Below are 25527 nucleotides of genomic sequence, written 5' to 3'. Positions count from 1 at the left end.
TTGAAAAATTGGTTAAAAACATTAATTCTTTACCCTCAACTTGGCACTTTTTTAAATGGAGTGGTCACTTTTTTTCGACAATATTTTCAAAAGTCATCCCTTCTTTTCAATTGACTAGCCTTAATTTAAATCTATGTCACTTCCGATTTCATGATGGGTGCAACCGCAAAGACGTCACTTTTTTTTTCATGTTCTTTTCCTCCTTCGTGGTATGGGTTCCAGATCGCCTGCCTACTACCACTTCTTTCTTTTTTTTTTGCTCAACACACATCTCCAAACACCCGGACAACGCCGGGCACCCAGGCTAGTTTCTTATTAAATTGTTAGGTTAACCCCTCCCCATGATAAGAATGGGGTTCTAATTAATAACATTATTTCAGCATAGTAATATAAGTGCATAGTTTTATTTAAAAAAAAAAAAAAATAGAACTCACTGCCCCTCCCCCCTTTCCAATAATAATAAATAAATAAATAAATAAACTAGGAAGTGAAAATAAATTGAAATAAATAACACAGCACTAAAATAGTAAATAAAAGAATAATATAACTTTGATACATTTTTCATTTCTGGTTCTGGGTTTTTCTTTTCTTTTTTTTTTTTTTTACTCACGTTCACCCTTAACAAGGCATATCGCCACTTGAACGTAGGGGGCTACTATTTGGGACCAGTCCTAGAAAAGATTAACAAGATGTTGGTTCACGTTACATTTAAACGTCTGCATATCAGTACAGCCAGGAAAGCAGATAGCAGGAAGGGAATTTCAAAGTCTAGCTGTTTGAGGGAAGAAACTATTAGAATAGAAAGCTTTCTGGCATTTAGAGACCTCAATAGTGAAGCGGTGAGATTTATTGCGAAGTGAGTTTCTCGGGGATATGTATGTCGAGGCAGCACAAGTGCAACGAGTTCATCAGAGCACATTCCATTAAAATATTTGCAAAACAGGCACAGAGATGCAACATTGTGGTGATGGGACAGGGGTCTTTTTTGAACCCTAGCCGAGGCTAGTGGTAGATGCACCATCCGAGATGTGACAACAATACTCCCTGCATGGGTGAATGGTGGCCTTGTAGAGGTACAGGATACTCTCAGGTGTGAGTAGTCTTCTAGCTCTATAGAGAGAACCCACCTTCTTTGCAGCAGCCTTTGCAATGCCCTCAATGTATTAGTTCCAGTTCATATTGCCCGCAAATGTTAGGCTGAGGAGTTTAAAGGAACAATTCTCAGATAGGGTGTTATTTGTCACGGATATAGGTGGTTGGAGAGACGTCTTGTAATTGATAAAGGAGAGCAACTTAGTCTTACTAGCATTAAATGTTACTATCCATTTGTGGCCCCATTCCACTACAGACCGGAGGTCATTTTCTAATGATTCTGTGATTGTCTTAGATTCGTGTACATTTGTTCTTCTTTCATGCAGGTTATAGAATGTTGTATCAAGTAAATATACAAATACAGCAGCAAATATACCCATCTCAGATACAATATTATCAAGAAGGTCGTTTATGAATATCAGGAATAATAGTGGGCCAAGGATCGACCTCTGAGGCATTCTGACATTACTGTTATGCTGCTTGGATGTATGCCAATTAATGACAACCTGGATGGTTCTATTGTCTACAAAGAATCTAATTATACTTAGTATACACCCAGTTATACCGTACAATCTAATTTTCATTAGTAGCCCTTCATGCTAGACTTTGTTAAAGGCCTTGGATATATCAAGGGCTATAGCCCTGGTTTTGCCTGCCTTATCCAGTACATGGCAAATGCGTTCAGAGATGACTGTCAAAATATCTGCAGTAGAACAACATTACCTAAATTCATACTGTTTATTAGAGAGAAGATTTTCTTTTGTGAGGTGGTTGACTAGTGCTTGATTAATTAAAATCTCAAAGATTTTAGTAAAGAGGGGGAGGAGACTAATAGGGCGATAATTGAGAGGGTTAGTTTTTTCACCAGAATTCTTGTATGCTTGTACCACAGATGCCATCTTTTAGCTATTAGGGAAACAAGGCATTTATTATAGAGTATGGAAAGTACGGGGGCTAGCTCAGCTGAGCATTTCTTAATTAGTATAGCAGGAATGAGATCAAGCCCACACACCTTGGAGGTGTCCAAGTTTTTTATGATATCTTGGACGTGAGAAGAGGTGATTTTTACATCATCTAATGGGGCTTCAATCCGCATAGGAAAATTTGGAGGGAGTTACTTGTTGGCTCTAAGGTGAAGTTGGAAGTGAATTGCCGGGCAAGCAGTTCTGCCTTCTCCATTAACATGCATGCAACCTTCTGGTTGTTGGATAGTGGAGGAATTACCGATTCCCTTTTATTCACTACACTATTACAGATTTTCCAGAAATCACGAGTTCCTACCTTTTGCGATTCTATGTGTTCCCTGATTATTTTAACATAGAATCTACAAATTTTTGCCTATTTGTATTTGACTTATGATGTACAAACTGGCAGAATGCATGCTATCTTTATGCAATGGCAGCTGCACAATCTGTAGTGAACCATGGAGGTGAGTGGGGCTTGCTATAATACTTTTGTGTGGGAACATGTGCTTCAATGCCCGCTTTGCACCATTCAGTTTTCTCATTGACACACTGTTCAGCAGGAAGAAAGAAGATATCGGTCCATGGAGCATCTCTGATGTGTTCTCTGATGGCTTCCCAGTCAGCTGTAGTACCTTGTTGTTTTGAGCAATTGGTAATAACATACTATGAACATTAAATTAGTATATAGATTTTGACGTTTACTCCTGATCTGAAATGGAACACGTATATCAAGTCTGTTGCTCGGGCCGCTGGGAAAATGGTGGGGTCCTTCTACCGCTTCAGAAGATATCTCACTACTGATGCAATTCTCTATCTCTATAAAAGCCAAGTACGTCCAAAGATGGCGTACTGCTGCCACATCTGGGCTGGAACTTCAAAAAACAGCCTATCCTGCCTTGACAAAGTACAAAATAGACGTACTGCTGCCACATCTGGGCTGGAACTTCAAAAAACAGCCTATCCTGCCTTGACAAAGTACAAAATAGACTTAAAGTCTGGCTTAGTGGGGGATGCTCTCTTCTCTTTCCTACAACCTCTCTCCCACAGAAGAGATGTTGTGAGCCTATCTTTGTTTTATTGTTATTTCCATGGCAAGTGCTCATCCGAGCTCCAATCTCTGGTTCCCCCTTGCCAATCTTTCATGATAAACACTCGTCTAGCTAAAACCACTGTCAGTAATTTCCCCCACTCTTTATCTGTGCCTAAATCAAAACATAGATTCCATGAACATGGCTTTTTTCTGAGAAGTGCACACCTGTGGAATTCTCTTCCGTTTACCTGTTTCCCACCTGACTACAACTTGGATGTCTTCAAGTCCAACATAAACAAATTCCTGATTAATCGCCCCCTTAAGTAAGACACTTTATCAAATCTCCAATACCAACTATTACTACGATATTATCCCATTGATTATTGTACACAAAATAACCCTTATCCCCGAGTGGCTTCCGGGCCTTGATAAGTGGTGGGGCCCATGTAAAAAAAAAAGAAAAATATACATTAATTTTATTGATATTAAACTTAATATTAATATTTTATTAATATTATTAATTTAATGTTCGTAGTATGTTAGCACCTTCTATCCTTTTTAATAACTACGATCTCCAAATCAAATAATTTATAATCTGGAAACTGTAACACGCATATGTACATTAAAGTTACTACGGTATTAATATATAGATGAGGTACTTGTACAGTTTAATCAAGACATTAAAAAAAATATTGAAAAAAGTTATATTGTACGTAGCCTGTGAGAAATTCTACAATTATAAGCAAGCCCCTTATTGGCATATTTGACCACACACTCAATCAAATTGGCCGATGTTTTTAACCGCCAGTGATGAGCTGGGTGGACTTTTTTTGATTACCTTTTCTTTTTCAGGCAGTTCCAGACATGCAGCCGAACAAGAAGGAACATAGAACTCAACTTTCTATGGATATAAGGCATTTGGGCGCCTCTATCCTTCGTCTACTTGAGACTTTATTTCTAAGCTTAAATGATTAGGCTAAGTTATTATTATATATGTCTTCCAGAGACATTTTAAAGGTTAGAATTATTGACCTGTCACTTTTCCTTCAAATGAACATTATGAACTTCTGTAATGTCGACTCAAGTCGAGAATCGAATCCTTTCATCAGAAGGCATCATACCAACCCCTTCAAACAGCTGTAATTAATCCAATCTTTTAACAGTGCTGTGCCCGGATACCAGTTCCTGATGAAGATAAAAGAACTATTACCTTTCGAGGTTCTTACCAGCTTTATTCAGAGGCAAATCGGGCATTTCCCTTTTGCAACGAAGAACGAATAAAATTTGATCGCATTTTAGAGGTATGCTTTGTTGTAATTTTTATGTTAATTTTTTGCCACTGTCTTGGAGCAAAAACAAGTGAGATAAAATATCTTACGACCCGTTTTGAAATGAAGTTCTCTGAATAAAAAAAAATTCACTTAATTTGATGAAGTAGCTTTCTTTTTTTTTTTTTTACAGCAGAAAAACAATTTTTTATGACAGCGAGCTGAAGATAGCCATGTTTGAATTTTTAGACCACCAGGAAAGGAGAGGGGGGGGACGTTACAGGGCGATAACTCAGTCTAAAGCCCTGACACCCCCTCTCTGTGTTAAATAATAGCTTTTCTTCCTTCCTTGTGGTCTAAAAACCGAAACATGGCTACCTTTTCCTCAGTGTCATAACAAATTGTTTTTCCACTGTAAAAAAAAAACAAAAAACTACTTGATCAAATTAAGTGAAATTTTTTTTTCCGGAGAACTTCAATCCATAACGGGTACGTACAATATAACTTTTTTTTTTAATATTTTCATTTTTGAATGTCTTGATTAAACTAAACAAGTACCATATAGGAATAATAAAATAAGGAAAAACTACAACCAATTTTTAAAAGACCCCATTAAAAATGGGTGCTTCTAATAACTAACAAAGAAAAAGCACCAAAATATTATTGTAAACATGTAATTATTTTGAAATAGATACGTTTCTCTGAACGCCAGATAAATATAAGTGGTTCGTTGCTGTTTTTTTCTTTTGTTTAAACATAAGGGCATTTATTAATTTATTATTTTGGGGATATTTATCTTCCCAAGATGAGAAAGAATTACTTTCAGAAAAAAACAAAACAAAACAGATAGAGCACTTTGATGATCAAAAGACAGGAAGTTCCTATTTATTTACCCGCCTCACCACGGGGAAAGAATTAGACACAAAGTCCGTTTTAATATGAGAAAAAATCCAACTCCTTAAAAAACAAACAAACAAAAAAGCGAGACATGTCGTTTTAAACAAAAAACATTATGTACTTATTGTCCTGTCGAAAATAGTGATATATCCAAAAAGTTACGAAAATCTGAGTAGAAAGTTATTTATAGTTGAAAGTAATTTTTACAGAAAATTGGGTACTTGTAGTTTAATCAAGACATTAAAAAACGAAAATATCGAAAAAAGGTTATGCAGAAAAAGGTTTTTACAGAAAATTGGGTAAAATTGCATTTTTCTTAGATGTGTGTGGTTAAACACACCTAAAAAAATGCATTTACTTCTTGTTCTAAAAATAACATATAAATAAATAAAAACATAATTACGCACACACACACACACACACACACACACACACACACACACACACACAAAAAGATAAATTTCAGAGGCGCAAAAATCAAAAAAACATACGCCCACGCAAATTTTGCGGGGAACAAAACTTAAAATACATTTTGTTCGGCGGACGTAGTTGAAAGCATACCATGTGACAAAAGAATGCACTTATCGGCCAATCAACGCCCAGAGAAAGATTTAATTTTTAAAACCTTTTTCTCACATCACCTGGGAACCGATCGACAAATACTTAAACGAATTCACTCACTCGGCGCTTCGCACTCAGCATTCCTCACTCTTTGCTCACCGCTTTTCACTCACTTCTCTATTCACGTGAACGACTTCGTTGCTACGTATTTTTCCGCCAGCATGACAAAACATGATTATCCACATGCATGCACACACAGAGAGAAGCGCTTATCCACACGCACGCACAGCAAATAATACAGATATTCAGCCGCACGCAAGGATATTTACCTTCTTTATTTCTCCTAGCACACACAAAAATTAAGCCTGTTTTCTCGCTGAGAAAACAAAGGACACTCCCTGCTTTTTCTTGTCAAAAAGACGAACAGTCTCAATAACTTTCACATTTGCAAGAACTGTCTATCTAGACACCTTCTAGGCAAAAAAAAAAAAAAAAAAAATGATTCGTTTGTTAATTGTTATTTTTGTGTAAATAAACAGTAAACACCGTTTATTTCACAAGTTTTATTTTATTTTATTTGTGGTGGAAAAAGCGATCTTATGAAACCTGAGTACCAGTTACCACTACAAGTTGGTGACACCCGCCGTTCAAAAGATCCCTAAAGTAAACGGTGAGGAGTTCAAACACAGGGGACATAACTCGGAACGCAAATGTTGAATTACATGTTCATGGTGTGCAATATTTGTAGCTTATATATTTTTTTACTAAAAACAAAATCGCAGTTGTTAATGTTCTACTCGATAAATTTTTGTAATTTTGGGACATACTACTATTTTCGACATGACAATTAAATACATAATATTGTTTTGCTTAAAACGACATATTTAAAATATCGATCTATCGACTCTATCTTAACAAGCACAAAAATTTCTCCTTCATTGACCGAGGACAGAATAAATGAAGAGTAGTAGTAGTACTACTACTACTACTAATATACACCCAGGATGTTGAATTATTGAATATATATATATATATATATATATATATATATATATATATATATATATATATATATATATATATATATATATAATATTTGCGCATTTAAATATTTTTGGTACTTGTGCAGTTTACGGACCGTGCTGAAATAACATTATTTAGATAGCCTTTCTTCTGTACTTTCACCTAACAATTTAATAAACAAAAAATACCGTAAAAATTGAATAGCACGGTTCGTAAACTGCACAAGTACACATTTTTTTTTTCATTTTAGAAGAGTTCCGTTCATCGCAAGAGAAGATCCTCCCTTCCACATGTTAAGAATGGATTTCTAAATGTGCACGGTGATGTTAAAATGCACAAGCAGCATTTTTTAAATCGTGTATTTATTTATTTTACTTCCGTCTCGTTAAAATCTTTAGGTTAAGTCATTCTTAAAAAGAAAACAAATCTGTAATGAAAGCGTATTCCTAAAAATGAAATATACCTCACACCCACACTTTATAAAGACGTTGCATACAATACAAGAACAGAAATCCAATCAATATTTCACCATAAAATAGAAGAAATGTGTATTAAAAATGAACACGTATTGAATTGAATAATCATCTCTTTTCTTTACCTCGTCGCGGTGCTTTCTCCTCGTGCCTTTTCCACCCGCGTTCTTCAGATCACAACACCTTGAGCGCGAAGAAGCACATGTTCCAGCTGACCTATGTGGTGATTACGTAAATAAAAAAAGAAAAGAAGAAAAAACTAGCCCGTTTTCAATGTTAAAGAAAATAAATACACGGGAGCAGATTTTTTCTATGGGAGGACAGTGCAGACATAAACGTGAATAAAGACAACTATCTAAAAATTATTATTTTGAAGATAACTGAAGGGATTTAGATAAATGTTTTGATGCTAAAGCATATTAATCAAATATATATCTTCATTCCGTGATGAGTATGAGTACGTTACACAATAAAGATTTTTCTGCAATTTAGTTATATATATATATATATATATATATATATATATATATATATATATATATATATATATATATATATATATAGTTTTATATATATATATATATATATATATATATATATATATATATATATATATATATATATATAAAACTAAATTGCAGAAAAATCTTTATTGTGTACGTACTCATCACGGAATGAAGATGTCATATTCCAAAAATCACTTATATTGCTAAAATATTTTTATATATAAAGAATGTTTGGTGCTTTGCTTGTTAAGATAGAGTCGACAGATTAATTTTTTTAGTATGTCCTTTTAAGCAAAAACATCAGTACTTAATTTTCATGTCGAAAATAGTAATAAATCCAAAAATGATGAAAATTCATTGAGTAGAAAATTACTTATAGTTAAAAGTAATTTTTACGGAAAATTAGGGGAAAGTGTATTTTCCTTAGATGTTTGGAGATTACGAAATTGCGAATACAGGGAACATACTTATCTCTCTTTTTGATACTTTAATGACAGACTTTTTCAAAGATCATAGTGATGGGCTTTTTTTTTCTTTTTTTTTTTTTTACTAAAAACACAATAGCAGTTGTTCAATTTTCGTAATTTTTAGATATGTTACTGTTTTCAGTATGACAATTAAGTAAGGACTTGTTTTTGCTTAAAACGACATATTTAAAAATCGATTTATTGACTATATCTTTACAAGCACCTTTTTTTTTTAACGATTTTAGCGATTTTAATAAGAAATTAGTCATTATAAAGCTGATCTTGTGTTCCAAATTTATTCTCACATAGCTTAGAACTTTGGCAAAGGACAAACTTTGGCAGAGGACGAATTTGGGTTGAGGGCGAAATTTAAAACACAACAAATTGAAAAGTGCATTTACCTGATGGTTTAGTTACAGGTCGTTTTCTTTTCTTGCAAAATATGTTACGTACTTTTGCAGATCTGCTAAGCCTAGTAGTTGACTACTTGATGAACTGGTAGTTGAAGAATCTTCTATGAAGATTAATAATTGTCCTTGGCATGAAGTGCTGTTCTTTTAATACAACGATCAATTGGCAATTTGGTGCATTCAATAAGGTTGTAATTAACCAAAAATCAACAATCTTTGTTGACTGAAAAGACGATATTATGTCAAGAAAGAAATACCTAACTTATTAGGATAAATTGTCTCAAAGATGCCATGACAATTTGGATTTCAAAGGCCTTTAAATTAGATAAGAAAAATATAATGATCTTAAAAAAGTCTACAACATTTTTTTATGGAACTGATTTTCAGTTGAAAGGGCCTGCAACTCACGCAGGTTGATATTTGAATTCAACCAATAAGAATGGCTGCTTTAAAACAATGTATTGTACAAATCAACCAATGGGGAGACACGATTTAATTTGTGTAATTCCTCACATTTGATCTCTATAGTTCAAATTGAGTTATCCCCTTTTATTTATAAACATGGCGGTTCAAAATAAACCTCTCGCTTCATTGATTTTCTTAGTTAACGAAAAAAAAAAACAAACCCCAAAACTACTTGATCAACTAAGATGATTTTTGGAATATGACATCTTCATCCAATGACAGGTACGTACATCATAAAGTTGTTTTTTTTTAATTTTTTCTATCTTTTTGTTTTGAAAATAGTTTAATTCTACATAAACACTACAGTTTTTATACTCCAAGTTAGTTCTTAATATTTTCAAATATTAAACAGATTCTATCTATATAGAAATGGTTTGCACATTAAGTTAGGTACTTGTAAAGAATGCGCACCCAGAAGATCTCCATTCTTATAGTTCTGAGTATTGACAGACTCCTATTCAGTCCCAGAATGGTCGAAGCAGTTAGGAAACCACCTTCTTTCTTTCTTTCTTTCTTTCTATCTTCTTCTTCTTGGAGAAGTTTATTAAACTTTTAGAAATCAAATTTGGGTTTACTTTTGGCAACTGTGTAAGTCTCGCTTCTCTTATTTTGTTCTTTTGTCCTCGCATTCTATAAATGATGTTTTTGACAAAGGGGGTGTAGTGAAGTAGAAAAAAAAGAAAATTAAAAAAAATATATAAGACACAGTTGTTCCTTCCAAAAGGTCCAGCTCTTCAATGTCCAAAAATAATTCACCGTCACAAAAAAGAATTCGCCGTCACTTCTTCCAGCCGTCGTTTCACTCTCTGCGCTCTTCACACCTGCTTAAAAAAAAAAAGTACCGTTTATATGCTGCCCATTTCTCCACTTATGCAAATTGACTATCAACCAGAGCCATCTAGTTTTTCATTTCTCCAAACAGCCAATTTGCAAAGGGAGACAACTCAAACCACACGTCCCCTTGATCTACACGATCATCACATGCCAACCCATCACGTAGTCGCTCGACCAACATGGCGGCCGTCTCTCTCGCTGCGATCTCCGCGGAGCCTCTTCGTGAACGTCGCTACTTGGCTCGACGTCGCTGCCTTCCTCTGATGACATCACTACCGGCCGCACATCAAGGATGTGTCGAGGGATGCCGTCGATAGATACATTGTTCGGGGACTGGACACTTGTCACAATGCCTCCCCCAGCGTGTGGTACAGCGAGCATCAGGCGGTTTGATCCACACTTCCTCTCCCACTCACACAGTCGCTTGCTTCTCACCTTCCTCCGCGGGTACCTGTGCAGTTCGGGTATGCCGCCACTTGTACTTGAAGACTGCCCTCTGCGGCACTGACTCCACTTTTTGCCCTGACTTTGGAGCCATATTATACCAGAAGACAGCTTCTGGCGGCGAAATCTGGCCCCTTTCAGCTATAGCCTTAATGGTCCTGTGATGCCGCTCCACAATTCCGTTTCCGCCTGGTCTATATGCAGCCCTGAAATAGCGCCGCACTCCCCACTTATCCAACACATTCTCCATGGCAGCTGAGCGAAAGGCAGTTCCATTGTCCATTAGCACTTCCGTCACTGGACCCCTCTCCAAAAACACCTCTTCCAAGACCTTTGCAATTTCACCTGCATTTTTCGCCTTGATTTCCCTCCAAATTGCTACTCTTCCTGGTCCACAGTCGACCATTGACAGATACGGCCTCTGTCGATAGTGCGTTACGTCTATCGCCAACCTGCTCGAGTTCTCTGCCACCTGAACCTCACCAGCTTTGTGTCTACTCGGCACAGGGTCGATTGATTGACACCGGCTGCATCTCTCAACCACTGTCCTAACGGCCTCCTTTGTGATTCTGGGGTCCACCTTCCTGGCCAAGAACAAGGTTCTATCCACTCCAAAATGGTGCATGTCATGCAAATCCTTCAGAGTGTCTTCATTCAAACAACATATTGCAACAGCCGCCTCCTTCGGCGCCTTTAGCCAGGTCTTCCGCACCCTCGTCATCACATCTGCTCTGTTCTTCGCTGAAGGAATGATAGTGACCCTAAGTTGAAGATCAAATTCCCTAATCAGCTCCCTTAACATCATCAATCGATGCTTTACTAGCATCTCGGCAGCGCCTTTCGTCTTCACCCTCCTTTCTCCTGTAGCTTCGGACTGGATCCAAGAGAACACAGTGGCTGAGTTGGTCCTCACCTCAACATTCTGTAGCCCTCATTTCAAGGCTAAGTTGATGCCCTTCATAACCGCATCCAGTTCCGCCACATTTATGTGAGCCACGTCGTCCTTCTTTCGCAACCAAGCAGCATCTTCTGCAGTAACACCACCTATCTCCAAGGTGACCCCCACTGCTATACAGCTTGCATCACACCACACAACACCTTCTGCACTGTTGGGTACATGCCAAACACCTCTCACTGGATCCTCCCTCTTCACCTCTTCAATAATCTCTCTCATAATGTCCACAGTCTCTTTATCAACTCCATCCTCCCACTTCGCTCCACTAGCTAGCCTTTTGATATAACTACATGCAGTCCATAGCCATCCTGCACCAGTCTTCTGCATATTGAGAAGAGTTGTCGCCTGCTCAATTTTTCCGACACCTCCGGGATCTCATTTCCCCTCCGGAACACTAACCGTCCTATCTGGTCCTTTCTTAGTTGGAGCCCTAACACAGCTCCCCCCTCCAACGATTCCGTGCGTTTTGCAATTAGCCCAAAGCTGTTGAGGTGTTTTACTATGTCCTCCGCAGTTGTTACCGTCTCATCCACCAAAATATCATCAATGTAAGAACTGGTGGCTCTTCTGACTGCGTCCTCCTTGGTTAGCACCGTTTTGAGGATCGCTGCCATGATTTTTGGTGCAGAATTCAGGCCAAAACCCAACCTAGTCAGGCAGTACGTTCGGCCCTTGTATCTGACCAGCTGGTATTTCCAGAATTCCTGTGAAATGTGGATCTGTAGGTATGCAGATTTTAAATCCACAATCGTCGCAGCCTTCTGAATCTGCCTCCATTCTCGCATGGTCTCTCCGCACATGTCCATCACATCGCCTCCCGTGTGACACGCAACATATGCTCGGAGCATTCCACTCTGTTGTTCAGTATGGGAGGTTCTCCCTTCCATGCCCACTTGACTGTCCATTTCTCACCATCAAAGTGTGTAGAGAAATCTTGGTCCTCTATCGTTCAACTTTTGTCTAACCCGGCCGTTCCTGTGACACCTTTTTCGAATTGCACACCTGCAGCCCTTTGATGTCTTCCAAATCTCACGGAGTTCCTATATACTGTAACGCTCCCTAGTCGAGCAATTGCGTCCATCCCTAGCACCACATCGACACCCGTGACAATTTTGTTAATAACAATCGCCTGGATTGTTAGTGACATCCCACGTACCATCAACCGAATGATACTTGTGCCATTGCACTTCACCTCTCTGCCGTCAACTGCCGTAATGCTGCTGGTTCCATTGCATGTGTCAACCATGTCTTTGATGACAATTGTTGATGTACAGCCCGTGTCGACAAGGGCTGTTGCACTTCGTCCATTTAGGGTCACCTCTACTTGTGATGACATACCCTGAAGCGCCTTCATCGAATAAGTGGGGTAGCCACCGGCGCAGTGGCTTTCCCCTGTTCGTTTCTGGGGACAGAATCTGCTGATGTGGCCGACTTCCCCACAGCGGTAACACGTGACTTCTGGCTTTGGCTCCCTGCACTCCCTCGCCATATGGGGGCCTTGGCATCGGTAGCATCTGCCAAAGAACCTGGGTCTCTGCCACAGTCCTCTCTGCTTTTCGTCCTTCACAATTTCCTGCTGCAGTTTGCTTCGTTGACCGACAGCTACGATTCCCTGCTCACTCTCTTTTTTCCTGGCCAGCACCCTAGCCTGTGTAATCAACTCCACCACCTCCATAGTATTTACACCGGACAGTTGCTGCAGAGCTATGGAAATATGGTCCGGGAAGCCATTGATAAAGGCCATCTTAACCATCTGTCGACGGCCTCCTCCATTGAATCCTGCTAGTCCTGTCAACCTCCTGATATTGTTGGTGTAAACATCGACAGGCTCTCCGATCCACACCATATGGCTTAGTTTGCCATATGCCACAAACGGTCCTTCGGTAAATGCTTCCTTCAACTTTTCCTTAATGGCGTCAACAGACAGTCGATCCTCCTCCCACATCTCCAGATATAGGGCCAGAGCATCACCATCAAGATACAGCGGTATCAAGCTGGCTACATCCACGATGTCCCGCAACTTAGCGACAAGTTTAACCTTGGTCAGCCAGGTTATAACATCTCCCTCTCCGGAGAACGTCTTAAGCATTTCACTGCTGATCCTCTTTGCTTCCATAGTTTCCGCCGAAATAGCTTGTAGTGAAGTAGAAAAAAAAGAAAATTAAAAAAAATATATAAGACACAGCTGTTCCTTCCAAAAGGTCGAGCTCTTCAACGTCCAAAAATAATTCACCGTCACAAAAAAAGAATTCGCCGTCACTTCTTCCAGCCGTCGTTTCACTCTCTGCGCTCTTCACACCTGCTTAAAAAAAAAAAGTACCGTTTATATGCTGCCCATTTCTCCACTTATGCAAATTGACTATCAACCAGAGCCATCTAGTTTTCCATTTCTCCAAACAGCCAATTTTCAAAGGGGGACACTCAAACCACACAGAGCCATCTAGTTTTTCATTTCTCCAAACAGCCAATTTGCAAAGGAGGACAACTCAAACCACAGGGGGAAAGATAGATGCTTTTTGGGTCTGAATCTATCCATCTAACACTTATTGTTGGCTATTTATTTATTTATTTACCTTGAAGTAGTTTGGTTTTTAGCTCTTTGCATCAAGTGGCTTTAATAAAAAAGAATAAATACTTTACCAGAAATAATTAAACCTGCTAACAAAGCTATTAACTATTATAATTCAGATTATCTTACCTATAAATCCCTAATTTACAAAGAACTTAACAAATCTTATAAAATTGCTCTTCCTCACTTTATTAATCATATAAAAAATGAAGCAAAAATTTTTATTGGAATCTTTGAACATAGTTAAATATACAGAGATTTCAGTTCCTCCTCATCTAAGATTTACTCTCAAAGACCATAAGAAAAATTTGTCTTAACAACCCGTGGTTTAGATGAATTTGTCCCTCTAAATTTGATTAAGGTAAAATTAACAAAAATTTTTTTAATAGAATCATCCCTAGCTTAGAAAATAAATTTTGTTTCCCTCTCTGGCAATCATCACATAATATAATCAACTGTTTTTTTAAATTTTAAACATAAATCCCATTTAAACTTTATTGCCTTCGATATAGATAACTATTATCAGTCTATTTCTCCCATCCTAATTAATAAGGCCTTAATTTTAGATAAAAAATAATTTTGTTCTTATTAACATAGAAATTAAACTTATACTGCTTGCCAGAAAATCTCTCCTCACTTTTGTTAATAAACGTAGGATACCCCGGATAGCTTTGATACTGTTATGGGTCTCTGACTCGGCAAAATCACTAAATTAGTTTTTTTCTTTACTTCTTATTATACATATAATTATTTCCCCTTTTATACGTATTTTTGTATTTCTTATCTGCTTTTTTCTCTTTCTCCGTTCCTATTTTTTTTTTTACTTTTTCTTTTTTCTTTTCTTTTCTGTCCTTTTTTCTTTTCTTTTCTTTTCTTTTCTGTCCTTTTTTCTTTTCTGTTCTTTTCTTTTCTGTCCTTTTTTCTTTTCTGTTCTTTTCTAGTGATCCCATGATTTTTTTTAGTGATTCTTATTATTTTTCCTACTATTATTTACTTATATATTTCTTTTTCATTTTTTTATTTATTTATCCTCCTATTTACGTATGCTTACATACTTTTTTTTTTTTTATAGATATCTTTTATTTTTTATACATATTTTTTTAAATATATATATTCTTCATTTCTAATCTAAATGTTCTTAATCCAGCTTTTATTTATATTTTGTATAACGGTGGCCTTTCTTCTCTCTGATGAGTAGCATTTAGATTCGAAATGCCATGGCCCCAAAAAGTTTATCGCTTCCTTTTATGCTACTCCTTCCTTATTGATAAAAAAAAATGTTGCAACATGAATCGATTTGAACCGAGTAGGTCATCCTTAAGGATGAAGTGGTAGTTTATTGCTTGTCGAATTACAAGGGATCCTACATTCATGACTATTTTTGTTTTTTTTCCAGGGGAGCTGGTTTCGCTCCACATTAAACTGTCCTCGTGTCACATCTTGCTGCTGTTGGAGATAATCGTTTTTAGGGGTGGTTCTTCTTTTTCTATGGTCAGGGGAATTTTTGGCACATTCTCGGTCTGGTTTACAAAGGGCATGACTCTTTTGTCTTAATAAGATATAGTTAGGTTTGGTCCTTGGATGTCATCGTCTGAGGAGTTGATTAGTTTATTGACAGTTGCATTTCTCATGATTCAAGCAATCTAACCTGAGCTCAACGAGTGACCTAATGGGTCACATGTTATATATATATATATATACATATATATATATATATATATATATATATATATATATATACAGTGGGGAAAATAAGTGTTGGACACACCCCATTATTCTTTATTTAACACATTTTTTATGCAGCGAATGATGTGAAAATTTAACAAGAAATAGTTACTAATTTAACAATAACAAATAACTTTAGAAATTGGAACCTTTTAATGCATAACAAAAATTATATAATAAAAACGAGAATAGCCGGAAAAAAAGTATTGGACACACTTACACAATTTCATCTAATATTTAGTTGAAAACCCCTTATTGGCTATTACAGCTTCGAGACATTTTCTATACGACGAAACTAATTTGTGACAACGTTCAGACGATGTTTTGGCCTACTCTTCAACACATACTTTCTTCAAATCCTGAATATGTGGATCTCACTGGTGGACCATGATTGAGCTCTCTCCATAGATTTTCTATAGGATTTAAGTCTGGGGACTGACTGGGCCACTTAAGAACATCTATTTTGTTCTGTACGAACCAATTGGAGGTTATTTTAGCAGTATGTTTGAGATAATTATCTTGTTGAAAGATCCATCCCTGTCGCATACCTAACACATTGGAAGCAGGCCAGAGATTATTTTCAAGAATTTCCCGATATTTAGCTGCATTCATCTTTCCATCTATAATATGAAGTGGTCCAGTACCATTTGAAGAGAAGCATCCCCAGAGCATGACATTTTCACCACCAAACTTTACAGTGGGGAGGGTGTTCTTGGGATCGTGCGCTGTGCCATCTCTTCTCAATACTCGACGTACAGAGTTAATGCCGAAAAGTTCCACTTTCGTCTCATCGAACCAGATCATATTCTTCCAGTAATCATCTGTTTTCAATAAGTGGTCTCTTGCAAACTCCAGACGAGCATTAACATGACATTTTTTTAGTAATGGTGTCTTTCGAGGTGTACGCGATTTAAGACCATTGCGTCGGAGTACATTACTAATCGTTGGTTTTGTTACTACTATCCCTGCTTCTTCCAAATCTTTCTGAAGTTCACCTCGTGCGGTTCTCAGTTGCTGCTGAACTTTTCGTACAATCTTTCTCACTGCTCGATCCGACATCTTGCGAGGATCTCCAGTGCGCAGACATTTCAGGGTTGAGTCATGCACCTTCCATTTTCTAATAAAGTTCCCTATGGTGCTTACAGGGATTTTGAATTGAGCATATATACACCGATAACCAATTCCATTCTTGTGCTCAGCAATAATCTTATCACAGACGGCTTAAGAGAGTTCTTTACGTTTACTCATTCTGAGAACCTTCACGCGTGATGGCTTACTGGTGACTAACATGTTCCAATACTTTCCAACGACGTAGAGTATGGTCTACAACAATCGAGAAACTTCTAAAATGTAGTAATTGTCTGTATTTTTGAGATGAGTTGTTTTCATTGATTGAGATTGGTTCTAGACGTTGTATCAAAGTTTACAGTTACCCAAAGGTGCTGAGTTCAATCCTGAACGAAGGCAGTGAAAAAGTAACATTGAAAAACAGAGAATCAGCAACTATGTCCCAAAGCCTAGCTGGAGTCCGAACACGGTACCCCCGTAATGATAATAAAGGGTTGGGTTCAAGACTCCTAACAAACCGTTCACCTGACGAAGGTCGGAGGGCAAAACGGCCGAAACGTTGTGACAATAACAACCAAGATGAGGAAGTCAGTCCGACAATCTTAATCAATTCTAAAATGTATAATAGTGTCAAAAAAATTAAAATGCAAATAACAATTTCCAGCATTATTTATACAAAATAATTATAAAATGTAATTTAAAACAATGTGTCCAATACTTTTTTTCCGGCTATTCTCGTTTTTATTATATAATTCTTGTTATGCATTAAAAGGTTCCAATTTCTAAAGTTATTTGTTATTGTTAAATTAGTAACTATTTCTCGTTAAATTTTTGTGTCATTCGCTGCATAAAAAATGTGTTAAATAAAGAATAATGGGATGTGTCCAACACTTATTTTCCCCACTTTATATATATATACAGATAAATCTACATATACTTTTGACATAATTTAAAGAAGTGTGTTTCCTCAGATTTGACAAATAAATTATAGAAAATATGAAAACAAAAAATTATAGGTGTTATTATAATTTTGAATCTTAATATTTCGAGCAGCCCTCTGCTCTTTATAGAAAAAATGTAAATTCAATGACTATAAAACTATTCATTTGTCTCAATGTAGAAGTCGGTATATACAATAGCTCTTCATCGAATGGCAAAGAAAATCGTCATCATCTTTTCAAGTCAACATGTGTGCATTTATCGTTTTGTGAATTATCATTAAGAGCAAATGTTTTCTTCAGCCAAGAAAATATTCCAAAACGAAATTCTTCTCAGTTTAAAAGCAACTTATAAAAAGTGTTTTTTAAAGGTGGTGAACTTTAAATCAAAATAAATCACAGAAAAAAAAAAATTTTATTATACAAATATATGGTTCATTCCAAAGATTAATTTTTGGCATTTATAATTAAAATACAATTTGAGGCATATGACCCCACGAGTTGCGCATATTTGACATATCTAGAGGTCAAATTTTCACAATTCTATGCATTAAATTAGGCTGTGTTTCGGCAATAATTCGTCAAATATTGCCCTCCAAGTGGTCTATTATGTCTAGTTTATTAGTGTAAATATGGGACTTTACATATTCCCGAAGAAAATAATCTAATGGGGTTAAATCGCACCAATGAGACAACCAGTTTACAGATCTATTTCGTGAAATTATTCGTTCATCAAATATTTCTCTCAGTAAATTGATCATTTCATGCACTGTGTGGCATGTAGCTCCACCCTGCTGAAACCACATGATGAACTGCCAAACCAAAATTGAACTCAAAATAACTGATAGTTGTTAAATCTACGATTAAAGAAAATAAAGTTGTCAATTTTAAGTTTGCCACCTCTAAAATAAATAGCCTATACATGTTAAAAATTCAAATATTTGAGTTCAGAATTGTTTTGTGTGTGTTTAGCTTTAAAATCCATCTTGTTTTTTGTTCATATGCAAATGCGAATGGGAATCTAGTGTCTTTTTGTTTCTACTAAGATACATGTGGAGTGTATAGTCTGTTTGGTTAACAGTTTTTTTGTTTTTTTTACTATTTGAGAATAGGGTGTCTGATAAATTTGTGGCTACTAAGTCTGACTATTTAACCCAAATCTAAAAAAAAAAAAATGGATAAATTAGCAAAACAAAGTTACCTTTTACTTTGGGTACATCTTTGGGTGAGACAGCAAGTTGTCTGTTATTCTGGGAGATGATCTTCTGGGATTTGATCTTCTAGTCTCTACAGTGTTTTTTTTAATTCCAGAAAAACCACAGCATGTCTGGTTCCAATGAGTGTTTCAACTTGTTGACCAGCTCCTTTGTGTGCTTCAGTCGCTTTTCTTGCACCATGTTTGCCAGAAACTATCTTGTCCTAATGTTGTATAAAGCATAGATGTCCTCATGCACTAGCAGTTTAACATGATAACCTGTTTAACCTGAGTTTGCCATGGAGAACAGGCGTGACATGTCAAATAGTGTATGTGTTGAATATTTTAAAGGAAGTAAAATGTTTGATCCTCACAAAGTTTAACAAACAACGGATTTTTAGACAATGCATTAAGAGATCGTCCAAAATCATTTTAGGTATAGATATACTCTTATATCATCAAATTTTGTTTAATGTATGTTTTACTTGCTGGCATGTGTTGTACTTTAAGAAATCAACTTCTAAACTAACCTATCTCTGGACAGGATTTATTTATCCCTTTTTCTCTGAAATTTATCCTTAACACTTCTTCCCATCTTTTCCTTGATTTGACCCTGTTACTTCAACTGTTCTACATCTACTAATCCAAGAACTCTCATCCATTGTTTTTTAACATGGCCATACCATCAAAATCACCTGTTTAAATATGCCTTTTTGATTCCCTTGCAATCGACTTGCTAGATTGATTCTCAATGATCTCCTGTGTAATCATTAGGGCTTTTCATAGTTTTGACTCTTGAGTATATATCCGTTAATATCTTATATGTTTTTAAATAGACTGATTTGGTTCTCGGTTTATTGACTGTCTTACTGTGTCGGATATATACTTGAGAGTCAAAAGAATGAAAATAATATTTTGTTGTCACAGTCCTAGTAATTATGTTAACACATCAGTTCCTGTAAGATTACTGTTATGGGTACAAATCACCCCTATTTGAGTACTAAGTGGAATCAACCAGTCCTATGAATACCACTGGTTTTAGAGACAAAATGGAGACACTCATACCATGTTTAACAGCATGCCACTTTAGTGGCTCCTGTATTCTTTATGATAAATACATATTATATTTATACACTTTACACTACTTATGGTTTCTTTCATTTGTGACTCCTAGCATGGGTCTACAACAATTACTGAAGTTAAGCAACATTGAGCCTGATCAGTACGAGACAAGTGATTATTTAGGAATACCAGGTGTTGTATGTAGGTAGACATCAATACCTCCCTGAAAGAGCTGCAAAAACGTAATGTTGTCACCGCCCCTGATGGGAATATACATACGACTAGGGACCACTTGTGAATTTCATATACCTATGAAACTTTCTCCTTTGGAGAAAGCCAACACAACCCACCTAGAATGAGTGCTGCTTCGGTTACCACTTTGGTAATGATTTCCTGAACTTTAGCAAAAGAAAACCCCAAAAAACTCTGGCATTCTGATGATGCCAGATCATAACTCATATGTTTTTCACTAATTTCGCCTTGAAGTCTAATCCTGAATGTTTCAATTCTTTTTGGACATTTTCTATCATTCTCTATAGGATACTCGGACAGTCTGAAATCTTTTTATGTGTTCTTTCAGTGCTGATTTGAAGGAAAACCCCATTACTTTTTCACAAACCTGAATAATCCAAATTGTCCATGCTGTGAAAAAAAAAAAAAAAAATGGAAACATAGTCATTGTTTTCAAGAACACAAGACGAGAACAAAACTTAGAAAAATATGCATAAAATAAACAGTTGAAAATTACAAGTATCATACATTGTTATAGCCTTGCATGCTAGTAATACACGTCATGATTCTGGGACCATAACTGCCATGAATCGCTACCACAACGTTTAGATGTAACTGTATTTATTGTTTGAAAATGGGTACATTAGCTTACCCCATAACACAGACATAATTTTGAATCGAAATAAAAAAATTATGGTGATTAAATTGAAAAACAGTAAAATACCACTCAATCTCTGCTCGGCAGCCAGCTAGGCAAGGTTTGTTGGTTCTTACATCAGTTGGATGGTTGTCGATGCACATCTGCTATGCTTCAAGTGTTAACTCTATTCAGTTGCCAGCCAACCAATAGTGATGGCCTACATACCGACCATTTCCAGCTGTATATAAAAAGTTTTATCAACTTTTGAGTCACTTCTCAAACTGAATAAAAGCTAAGAGTGGCAAGAGATGAAGTAAGGTTGATTGGATGGTGATTGATGTCTCGACCGACCACCACTTGATATATTCATTAGTGTTGGGATGATTGATTAAAATCTGAGTCAGGAATCGTAAAAATCAGAACGTTTGTGGTATAGGATTTGGAAAAATTTGAGTCTGATTTCTGATTCCAAAAACGATTCTTTTAATATTTAAAAAAACAAAAAAAAAACAAAAAAAAACTCCACCTGAAATAAACATAGATGTATTTATTTATTAGAAGTTGTTTGTTTACAACATAAGATAAAAAGCCACAGAACAGCAGGTTATAAATCCAATTCCTAGATTTAGCACTGACTCTTTGAGTCCAATTTTTTTTTTATTGGTTAATTATGGTTAACAAAGTAAGCATTCTAAAGTTCACTTGCCTATTCCCTTAGTAAACCTTTTCTCACCTATTTGCAAAATGTCTCTCAGTTCACAGTTGATTATTAAAAGATGCCTAATGCCCTGGACTAATTTTTACAAGTTTGCTAACACTGGCTTGACACTGTTAGTGTCTAATCACCTGCTTCTTCTGAAATAATTAATGTTTTATTGTAATTTTTTTTTACTTTGGACAAAAGTGAAAGATATAAATGAAAATCTCACAATGAGTTTATCAAAATGTTTGGATAAAATACATAAAGAGGAAACATTTTAGGTTTGGGGTGTCATTCTTTGTAGTCCAGTCACCAAACTGTGATCTATTGAGACTACTTGTTTAAGCTACCTAATTCATCTTCATTGAAGGACGACCATCACTTGTAAGATGAGCAAGAATCTAACCGTAACCTTCTTTTAAAAGAAAAAAAAAGTTTTTCTCGTTCATTGTTCTCTGTGAAGAACTTTTTCAAAACTAACACAAATGTCATGTGATCTCACATGGTGTTTGTTCACTGCGAAGTCTCAATTGTTATTGTGAGGAAAAGAGAGTGGTGAATGCATGAGAAACGAGTACAATTGAAGAATGGAAATTAAATATGTTATTGTTTTCTTACAAAGGGATCCACTTATCAAGGCCTGAAGGCCACTCGAGGATAAGGGTTAATGAATGTAAAGTGATAGTGTAGTAATAATTAATGGTGTAAATTGGGTAGAATTTGGATTATTTAAAGGGGACATTTTCAACAAGAATTATTTACATTTGGCTTGAAGGCTATCATATTGTAATCGGATGGGAAGCAGGCCAATGGAACAGTGTTCTGCAGACGAGCAGTTCTAGGAATGAAGCTTCGTTCATGGAATCTGCGTTTAGACTTGAGCACAGTTAGAGAGTGGGGAAGATTGTTGATAGTGATTGTAGCTAGCCGAGTGTTTTTTGTGAAAGTTTGGCAAGGAGGGGAACAATAGATTGGAGCTCAGACAAACACTTGTCATGAAAGAGCATAGACAGGCTCGCAATGTTTCCTCTATGGGAAAGAGGTTGCAGGGAAGAGAAAACAGCCTCACTACAAGGTTTCAAAGCCGGTTTTGAACACTAACTTAACTGGATAGGGTGCACTGAACAGCTCCTGCCCAGATGTGGCAACAGTACTCCATTTTAGGACGTACTTGGCTCTTATACAGATATAGAATTGCATCAGCAGTGAATTGGAATCTGTATTGGTATTGGAAACAGAAAATTCTTTACCTTTTTTCTGATGCCAAAAATGATTCTTTCAATTGTTTCATTTTTTACCTTTGTTTAAAACTTAATTTTCCATGACTGGTACCAATGATAAAATAATAAATATTTATATATTTTGAACTATAAGTAAAACTAAAGTCTATAGATTCCGACTGCACACAAGTATATTTTTACATTACCGCAAATGTATGTGCATATTACACAGATATTTATGTATCCCCAACAAAGAAAAAATCAAACTAAACAACTCTATAACAAAATATTCAATGATTTAATAAGAATCAGAATCAGTGATTGTATCGGAATTGGGAAAAATATTGGAATTGTCCCATCACCAGTTTTTAATAAGGCTGCCTTTGTGATGTGCATTTGGAGATAGGCAGGTCATATATCCAGAAGCAGACGGTTTGATCTTCATTGTCTACTTTCTCAGCAATATATCCATTGACATGAACATTGAATTTCTTTTTACTCCACAACAGGATATGCTTTTGGGTGTTTCTGCATTTATTGATCCACGATTTCCAAGAAGTTGGCTTGGGCTCATTTAGCAACTGACGGAATTAACCAGAAAAGGTCAGTCAAGCGTTCCTCAAGAGTTAGGATTATGGTTTGGTTAGATACATGTTTGTAATTTTATTTATTGTATTTCCATGTTTTTTCCTGTTTATCGTTATATTTTTCTTGTAGCAGTTTAATGTTTCATGATCAGCCACTTCCAGTTATTCTCATCAGCAACTGAGCACACCTGAGAAACTTTGTGGAAACTACAGATCAGTAAATGCATGCAGACATACCCACTTTTGATTTGTTCTGCTGGATGATAGCCATCACTAAAAGCAGCCTAGTAGCTCATTTCCAAGAACTGCAGGCTCGTGGAACTCTCCTTCTGCTGACTGTTTTCCTCCTATAACCTTGATCTTCTCAAGACTAAAGCCAATAGGCATCTCCTGTTTTTGCGATAATCATTATTAATTTTTTTTGTTACCTCTTTACATCAAATGGCCTCACACCTTGTCTTGAGCGATTTTCATAAAAGAGAAAGAAAAAAGAAATAATGTAAGAAAAATTCACACTCATTAGTTTACTTGTGCTCTTAAAATAGGGCAAGCTGTAACATTTTGCGACATGAATAATCACCAGTTTGTACAAATATTTTACTTACAATATTTTTTTGTGCTATGATATCCATGTTCAAATTTAATGGTGGTGAAGACACTTTTAAATCTGCCATGTTGGATATCATTTGCTTAATGGCAACACCATTATATGATAGCTTTTTACAAATACTTTTCATTCTTTATGACAGTGTTATTAAACAAAAGCAGTCCTTTATGACGCCATAAATGACAAATGTTATTTATCAATAGTTTTTGATTATTTGTTTAATGATGATGTGATATTATAAGATGTAGCTTTTTGTGATTACCATTCAAACTTAGTGCTATCATTGTTGAACAGGTGACAGTGGTTAAGTGGTTAATGACATCGATTAATGACCTGGGTGTTCTAAATTTGAATCCAGTTCGTTCAACAAAATCATTTTTATTTAGGATGTTAGCAACCTTCATGTGGTTCCGGTGTCTTTCTAGAAATAATTCTAACTAGAAAAATATTGAAGAAACCAATGCCAACAGTAAAATCTTCGTATTCATACGAGATGATGATGATGATGATGATGATGATGATGATGATGATTGTTAAACAATGGATCAAGAACATGTTTGATTTAAGCACTTGACAAAAACTATTCTTCTTTTATGACAAGGGCTACCGGTCATCATTCATGAAATCATCTTTTCTCAAATACATATATATATACAGTCGGCAAAAAGAAAGTCCGCACTTGTAATTTTTTCAAAAACTGCAAATAAATAAAGGCAGGCAGTTATTTTTTAATTATTGAATCAGGCTGTGAAAATGTTATAGAGCTGATCATGATCACAACGAAATTTTTATTTTTCCACTAAGGTATCCATCCATCCATAGCCCTTGAGCCCCTGGAGGGGTATAGGCCATCTACAACTTTTTGTATATGTTTTTGTAGCGAGGAGTTCTTTTTACAGGGTGAGGGTGCTGGCCCCACGCCCAACCTTGCCAAAAGGTGCATACAGCACCTAGCCTTCCCAAATGGTCACCCATCTGGTACTGGCCAAGCTCAACATTGCTTAACTTCGGTGATCTGGCGAGAACCGGTGTGTCAACGTGATTGTGCCGTACCCACTAAGGAATAGTAACAGCAAAAGTCGGTAATTTTCCAAGCGAGTTTGTTTTTGGTGTTTAGGAGTGTGGCTCCGTGGAAAAGTAGATATTGCAAAGTGATTCCTATAAACATTAAGATGCAAGTGACTTTAATTGCTTATACTCTTTCCTTTTCTGCTTTGTTGGAGTTCACTTTCTCCCTCACTTCTCAAAGCTAACAACTCGCAACACGAAAATGGCAAAGCAAAGTATTTCTAACCAACGGAAACAATGAAAGAGCGTTGGTATGTTAGTGTTAGTTGTCTCTTTACCGCATCATTTCGGACAAAAAATGAATTCAGTGTTCTATTTGGAAGTGATGTACAGACGACAAAAGTGATAATGGTTGAAGAAAGACTTGAAAGTCACGATAGTCACAATAAGATGTGAAAGTGCTGATGGTCGAAAGAAAGTGACTATTACAGAAATCTTGCAAACAAATATCATACACACCCTATCTATACTATCTGGTATTATTATTGTTTTGTAATATTTGTTTATTGGTTGTTATAACTGACAAA

The 25527-nt window shown here is 36.2% G+C and overlaps 2 protein-coding genes and 1 pseudogene across 3 annotated transcripts in view; 1 reads left to right on the top strand and 2 right to left on the bottom strand.

Annotated features, from left to right (window-relative positions):
- The window catches only part of LOC145259036 (mitochondrial ornithine transporter 1-like), a 41543-nt gene extending 33952 nt beyond the window's left edge, over positions 1-7591 (bottom strand). The window contains exon 1 of the mRNA XM_080116665.1: positions 7435-7591. The gene's annotated coding sequence lies outside the window, so the exon portion shown is untranslated. The remainder of the gene's footprint in view (positions 1-7434) is intronic.
- LOC145258992 (glycine receptor subunit alphaZ1-like) overlaps positions 1-25527 on the top strand; it is a 441610-nt gene that overhangs the window by 114014 nt on the left and 302069 nt on the right. The window lies entirely within an intron of this gene.
- LOC145263757 (5S ribosomal RNA) lies at positions 24871-24987 on the bottom strand (annotated as a pseudogene).

Source organism: Euprymna scolopes, chromosome 3 (genome assembly GCF_053919585.1).
Source record: "Euprymna scolopes isolate OS-2025 chromosome 3, ASM5391958v1, whole genome shotgun sequence".
Classification (NCBI taxonomy): Eukaryota; Metazoa; Mollusca; class Cephalopoda; order Sepiida; family Sepiolidae; genus Euprymna; species Euprymna scolopes.
This window is presented reverse-complemented; position numbering and strand designations above follow the sequence as displayed.